This window comes from Spea bombifrons, chromosome 4 (genome assembly GCF_027358695.1).
Source record: "Spea bombifrons isolate aSpeBom1 chromosome 4, aSpeBom1.2.pri, whole genome shotgun sequence".
In the NCBI taxonomy this organism is placed as follows: Eukaryota; Metazoa; Chordata; class Amphibia; order Anura; family Pelobatidae; genus Spea; species Spea bombifrons.
In genome coordinates, this window is record NC_071090.1 from 58602373 (window position 1) to 58609062 (window position 6690).

The 6690-nt window shown below is 53.8% G+C and overlaps 1 long non-coding RNA gene across 1 annotated transcript; it reads right to left on the bottom strand.

The window, feature by feature from the left end:
- Window positions 1-294: 294 nt before the first annotated feature.
- LOC128490392 (uncharacterized) lies at window positions 295-3806 on the bottom strand. The gene is made up of 2 exons (XR_008353943.1): window positions 3631-3806; window positions 295-561 (listed from the first exon to the last, which is right to left on the bottom strand). It is a non-coding gene; the product is annotated as an uncharacterized LOC128490392 (long non-coding RNA).
- Window positions 3807-6690: the final 2884 nt, after the last annotated feature.

Sequence of the window (6690 nt, forward strand, 5' to 3'; positions counted from 1 at the left end):
GGTGATTAGTTTTTAATGCGACCTATGATTTAAAGTACGGTGACCTGAGTAACTTTACTTAGACTAAAGTTACGGCAAGATGTTGGATTATGTCAGGCCAATTACATTTGTTGTATACTTATATTTTTATGATTGATATCACATTAAAATAATTCTTGTAAAAATATTGTATTGTTTTCTTTTTAATACCTTAAGAACCAATGGAATTAAAAAAAAAAAAAAAGGACTAAGAGATGTGCCTATGTGAAACAGGAAGTCATGGTTAGACAATTAGGGATTAATCTAGCCTTGGTGCAGTATTAATCTAAATTTTATTAAAGACAGGAGGCGAGTATTTTGCATTAAACCTTCTTTACTGTTAACCTCCAGCAGCAAAACAGTTAACAGAGAACAATAAAACAACCAATAGGAACACAGGAAACAGTCTATAAAAGTCTGCAGCTCAAGAAACTCCTCCTCTTTCTTTGCGAAGCTGAAAACGACAGCCACAACATCCCATCAGGAACAGAGTAGAAAACAGGAACACCATGGCACCAACACCTCACACCACCGGAGGACGACCTGGAAGACAGAGAACGTGACAGTACCATGCAACAGACCAGCAAATCATGATCACACATAGTCACAAAGCAACAATAGACAAAACCCCCGATAACCCCCCAAACATGCCACCATAGGAAGACAAAGAAGGGAGGGACAGAACAACGAGAAAGGGGGGGAAAATACTCGCCTCCTGTCTTTAATAAAATTTAGATTAATACTGCACCAAGGCTAGATTAATCCCTAATTTTATAGCAAGACAGGAGGCTTCGTATTTTGCAATTTTAACGCAGCTAAAGCAACGCCAAAGCCGCATGAGTCGGGGTCCGGAAATAAAAGGTCCGGAAAGTTGATTCCCTGGACCAATCCGCCGCCGACAACAGGTCTGAAATTGAACAGCCGGCCGACAAAGCCGCGGAGGCGGCCGCGCCACGAACCGAGTGCGCTCCAAAGGAGCCATCAATGCCAGCCAAAAGAAGAAGCCAACGGATCCACCTGGAAAGGGTAGGGACCGAGACCGGACGAAAGGGACGTACGTAAGAGATGAAGAGCGGACCCGAGAGGGACGACCGAAACGTAGCCGACCTGGTGAGGTAAGAATGGACACACCGGGCCACACAAAGGAGTGGCCGCTCAGGAAAGTAAGGGTAAGACACCGAGGAAGAGTTGGACTTCGTCCTACGAGACACGGAGACCGAGACACCCTCGGGAGTAAACGAAAAAGAGGACACATCAAAAGCCCGAATATCGGACACCCGGCGAAAGGAAACGAGACACAGGAGAAGAGCCGTCTTAGCGGAAAGCTGACGGAAAGACAGGCCATCGTTATCCGGCCAAGTTTCCAAAAAATTGAGAACCCGGGAGACATCCCAGAAGGACCGATAACGAGCCTGCGGGGGTCTAGAGAGCCTAACACCACGAAGGAGACGACAGACCGCCGGATCCTTACCGACACCCAAACCCTGTACCGGAACGTGAGCAGCCGAAATGGCCGAACGAAACAAATTAATGGTGCGGTAGGACCTGCCCAAGGAAAAAAGATGGGCCAAAAAATTAAGGACCGCCGTCACAGGTGCAGTAAGGGGATCAAGGTGTCGAACCAGACACCAGCGACTCCAGGCGTTCCAAGCCTGGAGGTAAGATCTCCGGGTGCCTGGGGCCCAAGAGCCCCAGAGCAGGTTTCTAGCTGACTCCGATAAGCCCGGCACATGCCAGGATCCCCGGAAACCAACCAAGCCACCAGCGTCAGACGATCCTGGAGGATAAGAGGATGAGGGTTCCCCTCCGGATCCTGAAGCAGATCCCAGGTCGAGGGAAGGATCAGAGGATCTGCGCACGACAGTTCCAGAAGCAACGGGAACCACGGCTGAGTCCTCCATAGGGGTGCTATCAAAAGGATAGAGACACCCTGACGACTGACTGCATGCAGAGTCCGGAGGATCATGTTGAATGGGGGAAAGGCATATGCTCCCTGGAGAGGCCAAGACTGCAGGAAGGCATCCACCGCCGAGGACAGCGGATCTGGGAGCCAGCTGAAGAACGCCTCTGTCTGGCGATTCGACCGGGATGCGAAAAGGTCCAGATGGAGAGGACCCCGACAAAGGTGGAGAGAGTGGAACACGCTCGGTAGAAGGCGCCAATCGCTCACGTCCCTCCAATGTCGGGAAAACCAATCCGCTACAAGATTTTCCTTGCCAGGAAGGTACTCCGCCCGTATGGACAGATGATTGTCCAGGCAGAACTGGTAAAGATCCTTGGTGAGCTCTGTGAGGAGCCGGGATCTGGAGCCCCCCAGCCTGTTGATGTAGCGAACGGCGGAGACGTTGTCCATGCGCAGCACCAAGGAACAATGCGTGACTCCCTTCATGAAGCTGCGAACCGCGAACGAGCCAGCGATGAGCTCCAGGCAATTGATATGGAGATCGCGCTCCTCCGTGGTCCAAGGACCCCCGGTAGCAGTATCCCCGCAAACTGCTCCCCAACCAGATAGGCTGGCGTCGGAGTCCAAGACAAAATCTGGACTTGACCCGAAAATGGCACGGCCGTTCCACGCGTCCATGTGGACCAACCACCAGTGGAGTTCTAACCGGGCCTCGTCCGACAGGGAGATCATCGTGTCGTAGGAGGCCGACTGGCGAAGGTGCCTCGTCTTCAGGCGCTGAAGAGCCCGATAGTGGAGGGGGGCCGGGAATATGGCCTGAATGGATGCGGACAGCAGGCCAATAACCCTGGCGAGGTTCCTGAGCGAGACCAAGCCACCGCGCAGGAGCCTGCGGATCTCCTTCTTGATCACCAAGACCTTGTCGCGGGGAAGTCTGAGGACGGACGCCACCGAATCCACCGAGAACCCGAGGAACTGAACGACCTGTGTTGGGACTAAAACCGATTTGGCCTCGTTGATGACAAACCCCAAATCCTGAAGCAGGTGGACCGCCAGGTAAGTATCGCGACGCAGGGACTCTATATCCTGGGCCATGAGGAGGATATCGTCCAAATAAATTATGGAACGAATACCGCGGGCTCGAAGGAACTCCATGACCGGCTTCAACAGCTTGGTGAAGCACCACGGAGCGGAGCTGAGGCCAAAAGGGAGGCAGGTGAACTGCCAAAGGCGGCCGCGCCAGCGAAACCGCAGAAACCTCCGATCGTCCTGATGGACAGGGACGGTGAGGTAGGCGTCCTTGAGGTCGAGGCGAGAGAACCAATCGTTCTCCCTGAGAAGGTCGCGGAGGAGATGTATGCCCTCCATTTTGAAGTGAGGGCCCGGAGGTTGATGACCGGGCGGAACTCCCCTGATTTCTTGCGCACCAAGAAAATGTTGCTGATAAAGCCGGCAGGGGAATCTGCCAATTCGATGGCACCCTTCTCTAGGAGAGAGGAGAGCTCGGAGTGCACTAGGGACGCGGCGTCGCGAGACAGCCTGGGGAGAGGAGGGAGAGAAGCTTGCCGAGGGACAGAGAGAAACTCGAGACGGAAACCCATGACAGTCTGAAGGACCCAAGGATCGGACGTGAGGCGAGACCAAACATGGAAAAAACGGGCGAGCCGACCCCCGACAGGAATGTGAGGAAGAATAGGAAACAGTCTTACCTGATGCCGATCTTCCCCTGGAGGACGAAAAACCTCTGCCCCTGGAACCACCTCTGGAGAATGGAAGCCGGTAGTGGGAGCGGTAGGCGGTGGAGGCGTCCGGAAACCGGGGTCTTGAGCCAAACGAGGCCGTTCTGCTGGCGGCACGACCCCGCTGCCGGCCAGCTCTGGAGGAAAAACGACTCCCTGACTGGAATACACGCCTCATGTTGGTCTGGGCCTTGGTGAGGGAGGTGAACAAGTTCACGTGTTGGCTCAAATCTTTAATAAATTTCTCGCCAAAGAGTAGACCTTTAGCTTCAGCGCCCAGCTCCTTAGGGGCCAACTCGGCCAACTTGGCGTCCAGTTTAAATAACGCCGCCTTGCGTCGCTCGGAGGAGATGGCACAATTGGCGTTGCCCAAAAGACATAAGGCTCGCTGAGTCCAGTCGCGAACCAACTGGGGGTCCAGAGGAGTGCCATCAGTGATGGCTTCGTCAGCCATTTGGAAGACTTGCGTCAAAGGGCCCGAGACGTCCAAAAGTTTATCTTGGGCAGAGCGCAAACCCAGCTCAATGCCCTTACGAGGGTCTTTACCATTCTTGGTAAGGAAAGTCACGAAAGTCTGGTCGAACTCGGGAGTATTAAGGACTTTATCCTTGACCGTAGGACGAGGACACTCAGAGCGGAGTCGTTGACGTACGTCCTTGTCTAGAGGACGGCGGATCCAGAACCGCAAGAACTCGGCAATGTGCGCCGAAGGAGTCCACTCTGAAGAGCGTGGGTGGCGAAGGGCTCTGGGGTCAAACAACGGAGTGCCGAGGTCATCCGTAACCTCAAACGGTTGGTCAGGAGCGCTGGACGGGTTGAGCGGAATTTTGGGAGGATCTGGAGCGAAGTCTCGTTCCCGGGCAGGGGAGGCCAGTCCAGAAGAACCAGCGCAGTACTCATCCAAAACCTCATAGTCAGCGAGGTCCTCCGTTGGAGAGATCATGGGAAGGGCCGAACTGCGGGCCTTTTTTAGAGGGGTCTTTCCCTTAGCTGACGTTGAAGGTAGTTCGCTCCAGGTACGCTTCTGGGAAGCAGCAGTGCCCGCGGGGGAAGACGAACCACCCGCATCTGACTCCTCAACCCCAGTAGGGGAAACGCTAGGGGGCGCCGGGCGCGCAGATTGGAGCTCCTCGAGGGCGGCAGGTAGTGATGCAGCCAGAGCGGAGCGAAGCCAGGCCTGTACGGACGCCGGGAGTTGGTTTTGCAAATCTTCGGCCATGGTACTCCAAGTGTGTCTGATGGGAACACAAAACAAGGAGTGAGTAGGGCAAAATCCAGGCACAGGCCAAATAACCGGGGTTCACCCGAACAGTAAAATGCAGCAAGGTAGGTGCCGTATCCCCAACAACGTGCCCAGAGGAGTGGGGTTCACCACGCCTGATAACTGCAGGGGGGCTACCCGAGCAGAGGTAAAAAGGGGTCACCCAGTGAGCCAAAATCCAGTAAGGGGGTCACCCCAGAGAACAGGCCTGAAAGGGGTTCATCCACAGATTCTTAAAGGTAAGGCCATAACAGTAATGGGCAGTGGGGGTTCACCCATGGGGAGGTCAGCAGGGGGTTACCCTGAAGTCAGATTCCATCCAGATGGTGTAGTACATGCAATGTTATATTTGTCTTGTAAATGCCCTGGCGAATGTAAACCAATAAGGGTCTTCAAAACACCTAAAACGTAAAAAACCCTGAAAGAAAAAACAAGCAAAGCGGCCAAGAAAGGCCCCAAAAGCTACAAACGGCCGAGCGCCGCGTGGTGAAGGCCGCCAGAGAGAAAGGCCGGGGCTACCACCACGCCGCGGACGACCCACAGCGAAAAAACTAGCCGAGCGGTGAAAATATATGGGCCGCAACGCAGCCGCAACACGTGGGCGAGGGCCCGACCGACGCGCGGGAAACGGGCCGAAGAAGACGCCGAGGGAGACCGCCGAACGAAAAGTAGCCGCGGCAGGAAAACAGCAGGTCGCCGCACATCAATGCGGCAAGCCGCCGCGCATCAATGCGGCGAGCCGCCGCGCATCAATGCGGCGAGCCGCCGCGCCTCAGAGCGACAAACCGCCGCGCGGCAACGCGTTTTGGAAGCCGCCGCGCGGCAACACGGGAAGCCGCCACGCACCTACACGCGGCAGGCGGGGGAACTACAAATCGCGGCCAAGCCGCCGCGTAAGGAAGAAAAAATAATAAAAGAGAAACGCCGAATGGCGGTAGAGGAAAAACCTAAAGGGCGGGAAACCACAAGGCCTGACAGACAAGCAGAACTGAGGTAAGAGAAACAAGAGAGAGGGCACCAAGATGCCCGCAGGGAAGGGAAAAAAGCAGCAAATGGGAAATACAGAGAAAACCCAGCTGCACAGGTACCCAAAATAATATACAGATAATGTAAAGTAAATAAAATATAATATATAACAGTGCTCAGACACTAAGAAATATAATGGAATGTTCTCACCTGGAGGTTAAGCAGCAAAGAAAGAGGAGGAGTTTCTTGAGCTGCAGACTTTTATAGACTGTTTCCTGTGTTCCTATTGGTTGTTTTATTGTTCTCTGTTAACTGTTTTGCTGCTGGAGGTTAACAGTAAAGAAGGTTTAATGCAAAATACGAAGCCTCCTGTCTTGCTATAAAATTTCCTGTTCCTAGTCACCCAGATGTAGTAAATATGTAAAATATCAATAGGAATATAACCCAAATATATTTTGCTCATATGAATTGATAAAGTTGCCAATAATTGTGCCACACCCAGGCCCGGACTGGCCATCGGGCACACCGGCATTTGCCCGGTGGGCCGGGCCGCGGCAGGGCCGGATTGACTTAGGGGCTGATGGAGCTGCAGCTCCAGGCACCTACCTTAAAATAGGCCCAGTCAGAACCGGACAGACTGGGCCTATGCGGCCTCTACGGCCGCATTAACGCAGAGCGTAAGGGGCACCTGCCCCTTAAGCCCACCGCAACTGCGACCAGGTCCGCCACTCTAAGGGGCCAGGAAGCCCCCACCAGGGTCGGCCTTACAGGTGTGCTGCTGCACAGGGTTTAAATTAAAACAT